The sequence below is a fragment of the Phragmites australis genome, chromosome 7, assembly GCF_958298935.1.
Source record: "Phragmites australis chromosome 7, lpPhrAust1.1, whole genome shotgun sequence".
NCBI classification, from domain to species: Eukaryota; Viridiplantae; Streptophyta; class Magnoliopsida; order Poales; family Poaceae; genus Phragmites; species Phragmites australis.
In genome coordinates, this window is record NC_084927.1 from 762043 (window position 1) to 780487 (window position 18445).

The 18445-nt window shown below is 43.8% G+C and overlaps 1 non-coding gene across 1 annotated transcript; it reads left to right on the top strand.

Moving 5' to 3' along the window:
• The first annotated feature begins 16884 nt into the window (after positions 1–16884).
• LOC133925664 (small nucleolar RNA Z247) lies at positions 16885–17023 on the top strand. The gene has a single exon (XR_009910941.1). It is a non-coding gene; the product is annotated as a small nucleolar RNA Z247 (small nucleolar RNA).
• The last annotated feature ends 1422 nt before the right edge of the window (positions 17024–18445 follow it).

Consider the following 18445-nt stretch of genomic DNA (forward strand, 5'->3'; position numbering starts at 1 on the left):
GAAATTAATTTTCCATCTAAATTGAATAAAATTTACAAATCCTATTTAAATTCTAGCAAAATTTTAAACTATTGCAAAAATTGAAAATTTAGGGTGTTACAAACCTACCCCCTTAGGTTGAATCTTGCCCTCGAGATTCAGAAGGATCGGAGAAGAGATAGGGAAAACCCTCTCTTCAGATCATCCTCTCTTTCCCAAGTAGCTTCTTCTTCTTAATGGTGCTTCCACTGCACTTTGCACATATGCACTCTTCTGTTCCGGGTAACCCGTCCTAACATCTCAGGAATCTTGACCGGATATTCTGAGAAGGAGAGATCTTCTCGCGCATCTGGTTCTTCTACTAGTAGCTGCCCTTCAGGAATTCTTAGACACTTCTTCAATTGTGATATATAGAAAACATCATGTACTCCTGAGAGTTGAGGTGGTAACTTAAGCTGGTAAGCTACTTCTCCTCATCTTCCCAATATCTTGTATGGACCAATAAACCGAGGTGAAAGCTTGCCTTTAACCTTGAATCTATGTAGACCTCTTATCAGTGACACCTTGAGATACACAGAGTCTCCTACTTCGAAGGTCAATTCTCGACGTCGATAGTCCACATAGCTCTTTTGCCTTGACTGAGCAGTTTTTCAGATTATCCCTAATCTCCAGTACATGTCTTTCTGCTTCTCATAGAACTTCTAGGCCGAAAACTTGACTTTCCCCGGTATGGTTCTACAAAAGTAGGGTTCTACATTTTCTTCCATATAAGGTCTCAAAAGGAGACATCTTGAGAAATATACAACTCAGCTAGTTTCGGACCTTGATAGGTTTTCTTTGACGGGAATGAAGTGAGCTACTTTTGTCAACCGATCAACTATGACCCATATGGAATCATGTCCTGACTGTGTTCGAGGTAGACCCACTATGAAATCCATGCTAATTTCTTCCCACTTCCTTCCCACTGTGGAGTCCTACTAGTCTTTGATGCTCCGCTTTGACTCACTGACAGATATCACACAAAGCCACATATTTTGCTATTGTATGTTTCATTCCATACCACCAATCTTGATCTTTAAGGTTTTGGTACATCTTGGTACTCCCTGGGTGAATGGAATGCTGAATCATGAGCTTCCCTTAGAATTGTATCCCGAATAGCCTTCATGTCTAGAACACATATCATGTGCTTGTACCACACTGTACCTTGCTCATCTTCTGTGAAATCTAGGGCTTTGCCAACTTGGATGAGCTGCTTGATTTCCAAAATATTTTCATCCTCAAGCTGACCCTTCCTTTTATCTCGTTCAAGCGTGAGTCTATTTCCATTGCAATTATCTCAGTGTTACACACCATTCTCAAATTCAACTTCTCGAATTCCTTTCATAGCTCGGGACTCATCTCTTGAAGAGTTATAACGTTGACTTGAGATTTCCTGCTCAAGGCATCAGCTACTACATTTGTCTTTTCTGGGTGATAGTTGATTCCCATGTTGTAATCCTTGATAAGTTCTAATCATCTGCGTTGTCTGAGATTAAGATATGGTTGAGTGAAGATATACTTCAAGCTCTTATGATCTGTGTTGATTTCACACCTTTGACCTATCAGATAATGTCTCTAGGTCTTGAGTGCATGAACTACTACGGCTACCTCCAAGTGATGCGTCGGGTAGTTCTCTTCATGTTTCCTTAACTGCCTGGAAGCATATGCTACCGCATGACCCTCTTGCATGAGCACACAACCCAAACCTTGACGAGATGCATCACAATACACTGCGAACAACTTCTCAGTACCAGAGCTGAGGTTAATCTTTTCTTCAACTCTTTGAAACTAGCTTCTCGAGTGGTTATCCACTTGAACTCTACTCCTTTCTCTAACAGTTCTGTCATTGACTTCGTTATCTTGGAGAAACCTTCTATGAACCGACGATAATATCCTGCTAGACCCAAGAAACTGCGGATCGCCGAAACGCTCTGTGGTGGTTTCCAGATTACAACATCCTTCACTTTGGATGGGTCCATAGACACACGTCCTACTGATATAATGTGGCCAAGGAAAGGAACTTCCTTCAACCAGAACTCACATTTGCTCAATTTAGCATACAACTGGTTCTCTCTGAACTTCTGCAATACCATCCTTAGATATTCCTCGTGCTCTTCCTCGTTCTGGGAGTAAACCAGGATATCATCAATAAATATGATGACAAACTTGTCGCAATACTCCATGAAGACCTTGTACATCAGATACATGAAGACCTTGAAGGAGTGTAGCCTCTGAGTATTGTCCTTTCTTTGGCACACAATATTACTCCCTTACTCTTGCTGACTAGCCCCTTCCAAGAACAACATCTAGGTCTTTAGATTCCAGAGCCAATAGACTGGCTAGAATGTCTAACCCCTTAAAAAGGTTTGATCTAAAGCATACACATCTTACTATTGTTTCTTTCCAAAAACTTTATCATTAACATTGATAAGGTGTTACTTACAATAGAGTTTAATTCTACGAAAGACAATATAATCCATTTTGGAAACTTTGTTACAGAGTTGATCAATGAATCCATCACAAGGGATATTCTTATGCCTACTAAGCTTCTTTGGTTTTTATGTTGTTAATTTGACCATTACTGTTCTCTGGTTGATCCGAACCTCCCGAAGTTGTTGTGGTTTTGAGACTGAATTGGGAACTTCTTCCGAATTTTGAGGTCAGGTTGGTCCAAGGTAGGATACATTGTCGGACACCTGTAGATCTGGTGTAGGGGTCCTCCATAGTGGAAACACGCCCTCTCATTGGGAGGAGCACGGTACCTCTTAAAGCACTTATTAATGAAGTGTCCTTCTTCTCCACAGTGTAAACACATCCTCTTATTCCTTGGAGCTAGACACCTCAGAGGACACCAATTTGCATTGTATCCTTCTTCTCCACAACAAAACAAGTATCTCTTGTAGGGGCATTCTGGGGTTTGCTGACCTGAGAGCCTTCCTGGTTGGCAACATGTAGTGCTTCTTCTGGAGTGGAACATTGTTGAGAATTGTTGGTTGCTTGTTGTTCTTGGGAAGTTTTCTTCTTATCATTGCCCTATGGACGATACTCACTTCCCAAAGCTTCATTGATACGTATGTGACTTTTTGTATTCTGAGAGAAGCCTTGAAGATTTAGGTTCGGTCTCATCAGAAGTCGCTCTATGTTAATTTGGGGTGGTACCTGTTGGTGGTTGTTGCTATTGGGTCGCTGCGGTTGGTAGTTAGGGCATGACTGCTACTGTACTGGTTGCTTGTATGCACATGCAGCCTGATTGGGCATCCTCTGCGGTGGCCTTTGCCGCTGATTCTGTCCTTGGAATGACATCCTCCTCTTCTTCGGTTTCTTTGGAGCTTGACTGATAGGATTGCCTTCTTGATTTTTGCACTTCTTGAAACGTTTCGCCCTGTTCGGTTGAAATTTGGTATAGGTAATTACCCAATCACTGAGGTTGAGATCCTACAAACTACCTTGTGCCAGGGTGTTCTGTTGATCCTTGGGGTTGCGTCCTTGATCATTAATGTGTTGGGGTTGAACTTGACACTGCAGGGGGTTTATAGTCTGAAGACTAGAATTGCTTCCTGATTGCTGATATGGGAAAACATCTCCATCTTCTTGTTATCTTCCATCCTAATAAACTTGTGTTCCACATCTGAAGCTCAGCTAACTTGTGCTATTATTGCAATAATACACTGATGATGTAACACATGTGCTATTATTACAATAACGATATTAACTTATTACAAAAAGACCCGATGGTCTAAAAAAAACATAGCGGAAAAAGAGAGCTTCAGCGCCAGAGGATCTTCCATCTTCCACAGGCGTCAACCGGGGGCACACCAGTCTAGACCAGGAGCTTCGGGTTGAAGTCGTCTTCATCAAAGGAACCAGCTTCATTGACGGTTTCAGAACAGCAGAGGGATGCAAGAAAGGGACAATGGGTGTGAGTACAAAATGTACTTCACAAGTGTGGGAAAACATGCTATGGGGCTAAGTCAAGGAAAGATTAGACACTGGTTAACTGCTCTAAGCAACTATGACCTATGACTTCAACAACATGCATCCTATTTACTAAGTGTGAAGACACATCTGTAACAAAAGGGATGACTCATCGATTTCCATCTGACTACCAAGACTCACCATGTAATTCCATACCCGGCTACCCGACTATCCATACCAAAACCCTAATCCCAACTAATCAAGAAGAAGTCCAAGCCGCTCTTGTCCATGAGCACAGTTGATCGATCAGTTTGATACTCTGCAAAGTTTGCCCATCTTTTCCCAGGGGTTGTGATTTCATCACCCGCATTACCAAGTGACAGTCACCATATTGCCATGCTGATCAGGCAATTACACACTCCAAGGTGTGCGCCAGGAGATCACTACAAGGCCTTTACAAAGCTCCCACTGACCCGCAAGCACCTACTGAGGTTTCACCCTTCCCAGATGATTACATCGCCGCGGAAGCCCCCTCTTGTGCCACTCAAACGTCCAATGGTGCTCTCAGAATCAGAGGGGTGGCTAATTAATTGGCTGGGCCGTACCCATATAGGCCCTGTGGATGGTTGCGATTTAGCCTGGTTACATGCTTCAAGAATCGGTCCTTAGGATCTCACATAGGAACAACCACAAACCTGCTGTGCAGCACCACCTCAAACCAACCATCCGGTTAGGATCCGTATACCATGTTGCTACAAAGGATTACCACTCCCGATCATGTTGCATAGACATTAGTCAAGTTTTTAACTCATAAGCCGACCATGACAGCAACTAGCATATATACCATTCATTAACCATGACTCATCAACGACGATAAGGAATAATCATCAAAAGCTAGTAAACCCTAACATGGGATTCCAGTTTAGACAAGCATGCAATGAAGGAATGAATATCTACCCATGAATCCTAAAACAGGAGCAAGATGTTCAAGGACACTTGCCTTCAGCTAAGGATTGCTCGAAGTCTTCAAAAGGTCGATCTTGCAGGCTCATGAACTGCTCACCTCCTACACCTTCGTGATGGCCGGAGATGGACAGAGATGGCCGGCGACGAGGATGGGAGGTGGAGAGAGAGTAGGCGCGTCGGCGAGGGTATTACGGCACCGGATCGACGCTGAGGAGGTCCGGGTACTCATCCTGGGGTACCGTTGATGAAGAAGAAGACCTAGGTGACGGTGTTTGGGGCATGAGACGAGAGTTTGAGCGTGTTTTCGGAATTGGAAAGGGGAAGGGAAACTCAGCATCCGATTTTTATAGAGGATTACAGAGGGATTCGAACAGAGGACTCCAAAGCTTGTGGCCGGCAACAATGCTGAGCTCTAATCCACGACTTGAATGAGGTGTAACAGGTGTCGATTCGCATCCAGGGAGAGGGAGGAGTGGACAGGGTAGATGATCGACGCTTCTGCATGCTCACGGGAGTGGGGGAGCGAATGGGATGACATCGCATCATTGACCGGAGTAAAGGAAGGGGCGCGGAAGGGGAAATCGTCGGAGGTGGGAGAAGAGCTGGAATGCTCAGTCACTCGGTTGGCTCGATAGCGGGCCCACGCAATAGAGAGAGGAGGCGGTTGAGTGAGCAGCTTGGCCAGGTGGGCTTCGGCCCAAATGGGAAGGAAAAAGGAAACAACTTTGGCCCATGGAGAGGTGGGCAGGCCGACGGAAAAGAAAGAAAAGAAAAAGGCCCAGCTGGAAAAATAGAGAGAGGAGAGGAGATTTGGGCTGGGTTTTGAAAGGATTCGGCTCGAGGTGGATTTTAGGAATTGCTTTTCTTTTATTTTTGAACCATTTACAAAAGAGATTTAAACGAGCACCTTCTAGTGAATTTTGCAAACATTTTTCATGCATAAAAGCCTATTGCAACTACTATATCATGAATGCATCAAACATGAATATAACCTATGGCAATTTAAATTTAGAAAGTAATTTTCCATCTAAATTGAATAAAATTTACAACTCCTATTTAAATTTTAGCAGAATTTTAAACTATTGCAAAAATTGAAAATTTAGGGTGTTACAGTTGTTGAGCATAATAGATATGGTCTGGTGCTGTGCTCGTGCAATTGAGCGTATGATTGGTTTCCCACATGAGAGCAACCTGGCTCGGAGGATGCGTATACTCTGAGGGAGAAGCATGTTTGGTTACACACATGCCCTGTTCCAGGCTGGCTCGACAGATGCAAATGCACTACATGAAAAAAGGCCATGGGTGACAGGTGATATCCGTCATGGGTGACTAGTCAAAAGTGATGGGTAAGGACCATCATTAATGAGGTCATATGTGACGAGTCGTAACCGTGACCCGTCATTGACGTGCGTCGTAATTATACATGTAGTAATTATGCAGGTCGACACATGCTTGCCCCACCCTTGTTAGGTCATCTACCGTCGTCAAGGGCTTCGCATATTGGAATTCCATGTTGGCACTAGTCCACGCTGCTCCAATGTCTGTGGACTTATTCGCTGGTACAATGGCCTTCGACCTCTTCAGCAGGTGCTTCTTAGAGCCTTTCTTCCTGGCTCCCTTTTACTTCTTCTTTGGGCTCTTTGGGGGAGAAGGAATTGGATCTGGAAGCGAGGCCACCAGATGCGGAGGAGAAGGCAGTAAAGCTAGCTGCTCTGGAAGTGAGAGGCACGGCGATAGTGCACTTGAAGCTCATCCAGACTGGGATGCACTGGAGATCACGATGTAACCCCTCTTCCACTGCATCCTTTGACGAAGAGCTTCACCCAGAGTTGTGACTTCATCATTGGGGGTGAACTCCAACACGTGATCGGTGGCATTTCTATGTACCATGTCCAACGTAACCATAGCATAGCCAGTATGTATTGGGATCGTATGTAAGATATGGACATTTGGAAGCACCTGGCCCCTTGCAACCTCGATGTAATACCCACCAGGCCTGATTACAAGGCTCCAGGGTGTGGGCCCTTCTAGCAGGTCAATCGTATCCAGCTCAGTCACGGCGGCTACTGGTTGATCGACCTTCTTAGAGGTGCAGCTACTCTTCTGTGCAGTTTCGGGGCTAGCTTTGTTTGGGATGGAAATCTCGATTCCCTGTGCTGCAAGAATTTGCATGATGTTTGCATAAACTTTCTAGGTGATGTTCTGTGTCAATGCATCCACGTCCACTACACCCAACCTTTTCTCTTCTTGTAGATTCCGAGGTCTTCGGGAAAGCCGTATTTCCAGCCTTGGGAACTGGATACACCTCACACTCGACCTAGGTGCTCCAAGTTTCCCAGCGCCGCTGAGAGAACATCATGTTCCCTGACCTCGCTGAAAGAACATTGGCTAGCTTCAACTGCCTTTTCTTTTACTTTTTCTGCAACTGATTGGGTTTCGCTGTTTCTAAATGTGATTTCTCTACTTTTGGAAAGTGCACCCCTTCCACCCAAATATGACCGTGATCTTCCTGGGAATTGCAACCAAGGATTCTCGCGGCTTCTTTGCCTAACTTTTCATCCTTTGCCTACCATTTCGCCCTTTTCCCCACGTATCCAGTTGCGCCGGTCCAGTGGTTGTGTTTGTTCCTAGCATGAAGCTGCTTCTTCCCCTCACTCTCCTTTTTGAACTGCTCTGAGTTCTTCATCTGCACAAAAGCATCCTAATCTTCCTCTTTCAAGTGCTTCTAGCTCTCAAAGGGCACCACCCCTTTTTCCAAGTATCGATTAACAAGCTTACTCTTAATGCTTCGATGAAGTTTTGCGATCGCTTTCATTGTTGCATTGACCGTGGCTATCGTTTGATGCTCACTCATGTTTTCAGGGTACTCCAGTACTCCTTGACAACATTATCGAACAAGTCCCTCTTCACTTCGTCACTGAGGTCATCGAACTTAGTCGTTATTGGCACCCTCTCTCGAGCAATGAGCCCTGCAACCCTTCAGAATCTATTCAAGGCCTTTTCATCATAGGAAGCCTATCAGCATCAATTCCCATGATGGTAACCTTGTCCGTTGGCCACTGTGTTTGTGTCCTTAGCTTTCGGACTCGTGCACCACTACCAGTTGTCTGTCTTGGAGAGTGCGCTTCCTCTATCTAGAGAGAAAACAAGGGGAGTTGACATAAATAAAAAATATTCCTCCCTTTATGAAGTATAAAATGCATTGATTCATATCAATACCTCTTCGGTGGGATCATATTTGGAGCACTTGCCCGACATCAGCTCTCCCGTTTGCACGGAACAGGGCTCAGGCTGTGATACGAGCGCTAGCTTTTGCTGCTGCCGGAGGAGGATGACGAGTGCGGGTTTTGGCTCCTATCCGCCTCATCTTGTGCCGGGGTGGCCTCTAGTGTGAGCATCCTCTATTCTTGTGGTTTCTTAAGGGTGAAAGTCCTCTTCTGCCCTATGGTTTCTTAGAGGAAAGAAAAGGAATCAAGGTTAAGAACAGTGTAGATTCAAAGGATTTTTTCTTTGATCAAGTGCAATATAATTTTGGTGACTAAATCCAATTGTTGAAGAACTATCATGTAGATTATGGTGCATGATACGTTTATCAAAGATAGACAATGGTATATCAAAGACATGATATATCAAAGAGAGATTTCATTACCAAACTAACCTTACCTTCTGTATGAAATATTACTACTTTAAGAGGAGAACAGCAAACACTTAATATTACAAATTTGAAACCTAAAATTAATATTAGCATGAGCAAGTATTTCCAGAAAATTCCATTTAGTACAAAAATAATCAAACAATCCAGTGCATACAACATCGACATATACAAAAAGAAAACAAGTATATTACATAATATAGCTGGTATGTCAATGTAGCAATGAATTGAATCAACAGGTACAAATGATAAAACTAAAACAACTAGCATATCACTCAATTGTTTGTCCCAAGTGTCATGGATAACCCATTTTTAGCTAAGGAGATTTCACCGAATTCAAGCACAGGAAGAATTGCTAAGCCAGGCCGTCGTGCTCCTAAGAAAGATAACAATGTAATTTGTAAGGAAAAGGTGGCAGCCAAAAGTGTGGATGCTCTTCCACATACAGGGAATATTGTATATGCGACTGGAATTTTTCAACCTGAGAGCTATAATGGGGTGCAAACAGGAGGTATGTCGACAAAAGAGCCGTCATGCAAGCAAGAGATAAAAGGCAAAGACAAGAGCTGATTAAGCCACTTGATGCTGATTACAATGTGCAAACATTTCTTCCTAGCTTTCATATCTTAGGTATTGGTACAAATAGATGAGAAAGAAGTTGTGCCTCACATGTGCACTACTTGTAGAACAATCATTTCAATGTTTTCGTTTTTCTTTTGCACAGTGAAGAAATACCAATATTTAGCTGTGTAACCAACTAGATTTGCTAGATTACTCAATAGCATTCCATTTTGAGGAAAGTTATCATATACTTTTTTGCTATCTAGGTTTCTCAAGATGCAAGTTTTCGAAAACCACCTGAGCCGATCAAGAAATACGACAGAAAGCTTATCCTGAGGACGTCTACACAGCTCTCATAAAGATTCGATCCTGACTTGGCCCGTGAAGTTTTTCTTAGAGCTTATAATTTTCTTAGACGCGCTAATTTTGAGTTGAGATCACTTCTGTCACTTCCAATGTAATTGAGAAATGATTGGCTATTGATGGAAATCTCGAGCAAGTGAAGTTTGTACTGGCCTACTGCTATACTAATGAGCTTCATATGCATGAGACTTGCTTTACGTTGTTGGTACTGTTCATAAACTTGGATGTTGTAATCAGTTGTTGTTGATATTATGGTTTTTCGCTCTTTGAGAAATCATTTTAGAGTTTTGTTGAACTGTATTTATTATATGGTACTTGTGTCAACGGGATATTTTTTATTTGCTTTAAGTCTGTGAACATGTTGTTCTCTCTTAAACTCCTTTTCATATAGAATAACTCAATTTGTGATGGATCTCTCGAAGTAGTTCCCTTCTCGATTTTCTTGATCCTGCATCAAATTTCTCATCAATTTGTGCTGCTTTTTCTTTTTTGTGTATAGTACAAGTTTTACGAGTAATTGTACATTTGTTAGTCACCCATTATCATTGCTCTTTCGCTACATAAAAAAGGCCAAGGGTGTACCTACTGTCATCACCAAGCACACACACATGCACCAAGTAAACTGAGGAATTCACTCAGAGCACTTACTAAGGAACAAACAATCGAAATTGTTCGGATGCAGCGGCTCAAGATCACACCTCCAAGACCCAGTGAAGCAGCCTTCCTTCTTCCTTGAACCGTGCAAAACAACCTCGCCGGAACCGCACTGATACTCTATCCCTATATAAGCCGGACTTAGCTGCTGCCTCTCCATTCATCCTTTGCACGCCCACCTATTCCAGCTGTCTCACCAACACCACCGTTCCCGGAGCCCCGCCGTCCCCGTCCATGTCCTTGTCCCCATCACCGATGCCACCTCCCCGTCGTCCCTGTCCCCATCCCCGACGCCATCATCCTCGGAGGCCCGTTGCCTCCCCAACACTGTCGTCCCTGGAGTCGACGCCGCCCATAGAGCCGACGTCATCCCCATCGCCCACGGAGCCGATGCCATCCCTGTCACCGTCCTCGGAGACGACGTCACCTCCCCACCATCCCTGTAGGGTCGAGTTTCCAAGGCAAGATTTGTGTAATCATTGAATCTATGGTTATGGTTTCCAAAGCACGATTCATGTAGTCACGCGGTGTGGTTGGTGGATCTTGGCTTCAGTGGGCTGTGATTTAGGGTTAGAGAGTGTGTATTGGCTTATGGCATTTGAAGTAAGTATTTAGAGTGGATTGGCTTGTCCAATGGCTTCTGGTTTATATATTGGGAGTGGATTAATTAGCTTGTCTAATGATCTGCAGGTTAGTTTCAGGAATTGGATTAGCTTTCTCAATGACGAGCGAGTGATTCCATCTGTGGATAGCATCTTTGTACTTGCAATCTGTGGATGGCAAACGAGGTGTGTTTGCCACTGTTACTACTCAGTATTATCTGGTAGGGTGTAGCCCATGAATCATACTTCGCAAGTGCTAGTGCTACAATGACATGTTCAGTTGATTAGTCTAGTCTGTATGGAACAAATATGGTAACTGGTATGCTATTTCAAAGCTACTTCTGCTCATTAGTTCTTGGTTTACTCAGATTTCTTATGTTGCTCCAACAAATTCACGTTGGATTTCCTCCCAAATTCAGTAGGTATGATCATATGTAGGATGTGGCTAGGTTGTTAACATCAAGGAATGTTGCACGACTATTGTCTTATGATTATTTAGGAAGCGTGTTTTGGGTGACATTTTAGCCTAGCTAGTTAGATCTGAGAGATCTTAATATGTGTTTATTAGGTTCTTAGATAAAGAGATATCATCTTGATGATTATAAGCTAATGTGTGTAAAATTGTATATGTCCATACATCCATATAGGAACTTCTATTCAATTTCAAGATTGACAACAAGCCAGCAGTTTACAACAAGCTATGTAACTGGTTGCTTTCCTTTTCTAGTTCACTTTTTTTCTAATACTCATGTTGAATGAATGATCAATTCTGATCTAATTTGAAAGTTCAAACTGAACTTTGCATTGGTGTTACTGCAATTTATCCCTTTTCTATTTTAGTTATCAGAAAAGGAAAATCTCATCTGTTACTTTTGGAGATTTGAATGAGGTCCAGATTAGATCAATTGCTTGGTCTTGTAACTATTGTTATCCATGTCTTATTTAGTTTAACAACTTAAAGTCTATGTTTGTAAGACAACAATGATGTTATTCTGGTTTCAATTATCTGCTAGATTTTCATGGGTTTAAATTATACAACTAGATGTTCATATGTTGAAATTGTTCAACCTGATCCTTGTAAGTTATTCCATGTGTGCAACCAAGCCTCATCGTTTATCCCCATTATTGAAATTACAGTAGGTGTTTTCTTCACCATGTTGTCACCCAACAATATATTGCTTGGTTTGAGGTTCAAGTGAACGATGTAGAAAATGTAAACCATTGCATATCCCCCATGGACACCCGACGCCACTTTCTGATGCTCTAAGTTCACCTTTATAAGCTTTGTCATGAATTCTATCAATGTGATGGGTGTTACATATGCTAATGTTGATGTTGCAAGAAATTTGAATAGATAAAATTTTTATGTAGGAATGGCTCGTACAAAATCAAGTCACTGCCCACGGATGTGCCCCCCGATACAAAGACCCTCCTCTGACCAGGATCCAGTTTCGGATGATGCTCAGAAGCGAAGCCTGAGTGCATACCTCAACCTGAATAAACCTGGCACTTATGCTCCGGAGGGTCCAATCAGTGATGATGTGCTCTCATCTCTGACCACTGATGCTATGTCGGATGGTCAGTCGTCCGAAGGAACGAGGTGTGGTCGAGGTCCCAGAAGATGCCTGAGGGACATTTTGTCATCACGAAGGTCGATTCAGCTGGGGAGCCCAAAAAACCTTTAGATGTGCTCGGGCCGTTCAAGACAGCATGTGGGTGTCTCGTAAGGGACCCATGTTATAATCACTTATATAACTTGAAGAGGTAAACAAGGTGACAAGTGGGCCGTTCTTGATACCATCAAGGTTGTCATGTTAGGCAAGTTGTCGCAAAAGTTCAGGATTCCAAAGAAGATCATTTCTGATCAAGGCACTCAGTTCACTTCTCATTTCTGGAGGAGCCTTCATGAAGCTATGGAGACCGAGCATTTCCATAGCACCGCGTATCATCCTTAAACCGATGGTCAAATTGAGAGGGTGAATCAGATTCTAGAGGACATGCTCCGGGCTTGTGTTCTCACTTATGGGAAGAGGTGGGATATTTGCTTGCCATTTGCCAAGTTCACATATAACAATAGCTTCCAAATGAGCATTGGCATGTTTCCATTTGAAGCTCTATATGGTCGACGATGTTGAACGCTGTTGAATTGGTCCGAATCCGGCGGAAGGGCTTTTATAGGCCCGGATTTGGTCAAAAAGGCCGAAGAGCATGTTCTAGCTATTCGAAAGTGTCTTCTCATGGCACAGTCACGGCAGAAGAGCTATGCAAATCACTGCCGCCAAGACCTCAAGTTCGCAATTGGAGATTATGTGTATCTCAAGGTTTCGCCTATCAAAGGTGTCCAACGTTTTCAAGTGCGAGGCAAGCTGGCGCCTCACTATGTGGGGCCTTTTCAAATTGTTGGCCAGCGTGGAGAGGTAGCCTATCAATTGTACTTGCCACCGTCTCTCTCCGTCGTGCATGACATGTTTGATGTCTCGCAGTTGAAGAAGTGTCTCCGAGTTCCAACCGAGATCATTGATGTTGCACCTCAAGAGTTGTAGCTGGATCTTACATATTGTGAGTGACTGATCCGGATATTGGATGTAGTGGAATGCGAAACTCGGCGTCATTCCATAAAATTTATCAAAGTCCAATGAAGCAACCACACCGAAGATGAGGCAACTTGGGAGCGTGAGGATGAAATCCGCTCCGAGTATCCCAAGCTTTTTGAGACCTTGTAAGCATTGTGTAAATTTTGCATAATTGGAATCTCTTGCATGTCTTTACTCATCACTATGTTGAATGAAAGTACTGCATTAGGTTCCATATCTCACCGTGTGATATCTCTCATAGCGTGGTTCCTAGACTCATCGTCCTCTCCCCGACTCGTACCAAATCTCAAGACGAGATTCTTCTTAAGGGGGGGGGGGAGGTTTGTCACATTCCAATTCCATAATCGTGAGATTAAGCTTAATCATATGTCATTAGCATCATAATTAAATTGGAGGGGAATTATTTTGGCACATTAGAGCAATTCGTTTTGGGTCATTTGGATAAGAGAAGGAAATTTGGGAGAGAAAAGAATAGAAATCGCATTGAAAATACCCCTTTTCTCTAAAATGTGGGCCCCACAAGTGGCCCCACCATCCCAACCACTCAAGTGGATAGCCCCACCTGCTCTCTCTCTCTCTCTCTCTCTCTCTCTCTCTCTCCTCCCTCACTCCCCACGCCCCCACCTTGCAGCTGCAGCTCACCCCCTCCCTCTCACTCCCCTCTCAAGCTATCTCACTCTCCCTTGGATTTCTCTTTCTAGGAGCAAGGCCAAGGTATGCATGTGGTACCATTGCATTCTCTAGCTCATTAGCTGCTCATCTATCCAATTCATTTTTATTTTCGTGGAAGAATCGAGTAGTTCTTGAAGTTCTTGGCGTTCTTGAGCTTTTTGGAGCAAAAATGGAGTTTTGGACGAATATGAGCTCTAGAATCATGTTGATAGTTGATGAGTAAGTTCCAGGATTCTTGGACTATCCCTAACATGTTCCCTTTAGACTTGGAAAAGATCGCAACTCGAATTGACCCAAAAATCCACTCGAGAGCAGTTTTCTAGGCTGACCCAGATATTCCGGCCTCACCCAGATACTCCGGGTTCAACAGAATCGTCCGTCGAATTGTGTTCAAAATTGGTTAGGGTTTAGAGTGCAAGATGGGTTTAGAATCCTTTGGATAGGTCATATACCCATTTGTGTAGCAAAGATTTGTAAAGTGAGTCGAATCACCGAGGGGAGAAGTTGTGGAAGAACCCAAGTATATGTCACCCGGATAATCTGGGTAAGCCCAGAGATTCCGGATAGCTGCGTTAACAAATAACCGAGAGCCTCTTCCGGAGCCTCACTCGGAGTATCCTAGACATCCCGGATAGTCCGGACTAGCCCAGAGGTTCCGGGTTAAATTAGAATAGTGGCTAACAAAGAGACTTCATCGGAGGATGGCCTGGAGGCTCCGGAGCCTGGATATTCTGGATTCACCCGGATACTTCGGGTTAGACAAGCAAATAGGCAGTAACCGAGCACCTCTTCTGGAGGTTCACCCGAAGGGTCCAAACCCGAACACTCTGAACCAGTCCGGATACTCCGGATGGCTGATATTTTTCAGGTTTCGTTTAGATCGTTTAGTATTGCATTGATTCGCATGTCTTATGCTTCCGGCATGTTATTAAGCATTGTGGCATACCTTGTTGCATTCTTTCATGTTCATCATTGCAAGCATTCCTGTTTAGCGAACAAGGAGCCGGAGCGGGAGGCGACTGTGGCCGAAGACGATTCCAATCTTCTGGATTTCTGCGAGTGTTGCGTGAGTAACTATAGACAGCCACCTGAGCAGCCAGGTAAGCAACTAAGCATATTGCACCCTTATTCAATTGAATGAAATTTAAAATTGATAAATTATGCTTATATATGTTTTCATGTGTCGATTCAAGATCGGGTACAAATGGGTAGATCCTATGTTCAATGCATTACTCCTACCTTGAGTTGTTGTTGGTGTCTAGATTAAAGGTTAAATCGAAATGCTTAGCAATGCATAGGTCATTTGGTAGAAGTCGAGTGGTGAATTGTTTCATCGTTCACGGGCATAGGCGTTATTTACTTTCATAATGATCACAATGTTGGTTATGGGTTGATGATGTTAGACGAGTGGTGAGTATGACATGAGATGTGGGCGGTGCTAGAGGTGTTATCTGCTCTGGAGGAAAGTCCTGGGGGCCGGCCGGGAGAGGATCCCGGGCACTGTAGACCGCTTGCATCGTTTAAGCACCGATCAATAGTCGGCTTTAGCACTTACCTTACTCACCACATGCCGATCTAATTGTAAGGCGAGCCGAATACCTCTGTAGCTGTGATCATTTGGGCATGAACATCGATGATGTGAGCGGGCGGGCTTGTAAGAGGTGCTAGTTTGCTCCGGGAGTAGTTCTAGTACCTCCGCGCCGAGCGATGCATGATCTAAATGGTTGGGGATTATTGGGAAAGGTTGACATGAGTATCCCCTTGTATGGATCTGTGTGGTCATGCAAGTCGTATGGTTCTTAAGTCGTGTGGGTCCAGGAGTATCCCCTGCAGGGTGTAAAAACATTTCAAAATGCCACGCTCTCGGTCATGAGCATGCTTCTGTCCATCTGTATCGGTTATAGAGTTTTCGTTTGTGGGTCGTGGTTGGATATGTGGGAGATGGTTGAGTTGGTCTTTGTTACTCATATGTTCATAATGGTTCCAGTTTTTTATGTTTTGCTGGTTATGGCAGGATAGATTTATGTTTTGTTGGTTAAGTCAGTTGCTCACACATATGTCTAGATTGCTTACCGTTTATGTTTAACTTAACCATGTGGCTTTTCCTTGATAATGGCTCAATGCATAATCCTTGGGCATCGACTGAGGCAAATGTTAATTTCAGGCGCATGTAGAATAGCATTGTTGAAGATGTAGCAAGATACATTCGTTAGGAAAGCTAGATTTTCTGTATATCTCAAATATGGAAGTTGTATATCGTGTACTCAATCTCTAATTCATGTATGAGCCATGCCAGCAGCTGTTGCCAGCCCTATATTAACATGAACGTGAGTACGGACGAGGTACCTCGCTTAACCTAATTCTCACATGGTAATCAGAGCCCCTGCTTCCTCCAAACTCATCTATGGCGAGCTCCTCTTGTTCTCCTTCCCTGGTCGTATCTCCTCTCGGCCATCCTATCACGGAGAAGCTTACAAGGACTAATCACGTCCTCTGGAAGGCGTAGGTTTTTCCTGCTCTGCGTGGTGCGTAGCTCATGGGATTTCTTGACGGTACGACGGTCTATCCGCCTGTGGAGATCGATGGAGGCAAGGATGACAAGGAGAAGATTCCAAACCCGACATATGCTGTGTGGCTGGCGCAAGACCAACAGGTCCTGGGGTACCTGCTCTCCTCGCTGTCCAGGGAGGTCCTCACCCAGGTGGCGTCGCTCATGAGCGTCTCCACGGTGTGGAAGGCAATCGACGGGATGTTTGCATCCTAATCCCGCGCACGTGTGATCAACACACGGATGGCGCTGGCTACGACCCAGAAAGGCGGCATGTCCATTGCGGAGTACGTCAACAAGATGAAGGCTCTAGCTAATCAGATGGCGTCAGCTCGGAAGCGCCTTGACGATGAGGAGTTGGTCTCCTACATCCTCTCCGGCCTGGACCTTGAGTTCAATCCCTTGGTCTCGGCCATAGCAACTCGTGTTGAGCCCATCACCATGGACGAGCTCTTTGCCCAGCTGGTGGGCTTTGAGATTCGCCTTGAACTTCATCAAGGATTTTAGCAGAATCACTCGGTCAATGCGTCCTCACGTGGTCATGGCAATGGTGGCCGCGGCCGTGGCAACAGAGGCCAGGGTCACGGCAATGGTTCCCGCAGCCGTGGCGAAGGCAGATCCAATGTCAGCTACTCCAACAATTCTGACACAAGACCACAATATCAACTTTGTGGTAAGTTTGGGCACACTATCATCAAGTGCTACAAGAGATTCGACACATCCTTCATAGGAGAGGAGAAGAGTGCCAGATCTGCTACCATCTCGTACGGTATTGACACAAATTGGTATACCGAGACGGGAGCCACTGATCATATTACAAGTGATCTAGACAAATTAACGGTGAGAGATAAGTACAATGGCAGTGATCAAGTCCACACCGCTAGCGGTGCAGGTATGGAAATTAATCATATTGGTCATACTACTATTCGTACCCCTAGTCGTGATCTTTATCTAAATAATGTTCTCCATGTTCCTAAAGCAAGCAAAAATTTAGTTTCTGTTCATCACCTTGCTACTAATAATAATGCTTTCTTGGAATTTCACCTGATTTCTTTTTTTGTTAAGGATCAGGTTACGAAGAAAACCCTTCTTCACAGTCAATGTAAGGGTGGTCTCTACCCTTTGCCAACCTTCCCATCCAGTTCAAGCAAGCAAGCTTATGGAGTCGTCAAACCATCTACTAAAAGATGGCATAGTCGTTTGGGTCATCCATCTTTATCTATTGTTCATCAAGTGCTTAGCCAAAATAATCTTCCTTTTTCTTGTGAGTCAAATAAAGATTCTGTGTGTGATGCTTGTCAACAAGCAAAAAGTCATCAATTACCATATCCCAAGTCTTCTAGTATTTCCAAAGTTCCTTTAGAACTTGTTTTTTCTGATGTCTGGGGTCCTGCTTTAGAATCTATTGGAAGAAAGCAATACTATGTTAGCTTTATTGATGACTACAATAAATTTACTTGGATTTATTTGCTCAAACATAAATCTAAGGTTTTTCAGCGCTTTCATGAATTTCAAAATCTTGTTGAGAGACTCTTTGATCGGAAAATTATTACTGTGCAAACAGATTGGGGAGGCGAATATCAGAAGTTGAATTCCTTCTCCCAGCGCATTGGTATTACTCATCATGTCTCTTGCCCTTATGCCCACCAACAAAATGGTTCGGCCAAACGTAAACATTGTCACATTGTTGAAGTAGGTTTGCCTCTCCTTGCTCATGCATCAATGCCTTTGAAATTCTGGGATGAAGCCTTTCTCACTGCCACCTATCTTATTAATCGTCTTCCTAGTAAAGTCATTCACAACACTACTCCTTTGTAACTCTTGTTTCATGACAAACTTGACTATACTCTGCTTCGCACTTTTGGTTGTGCTTGTTGGCCAAACCTTCGCCCCTATAATC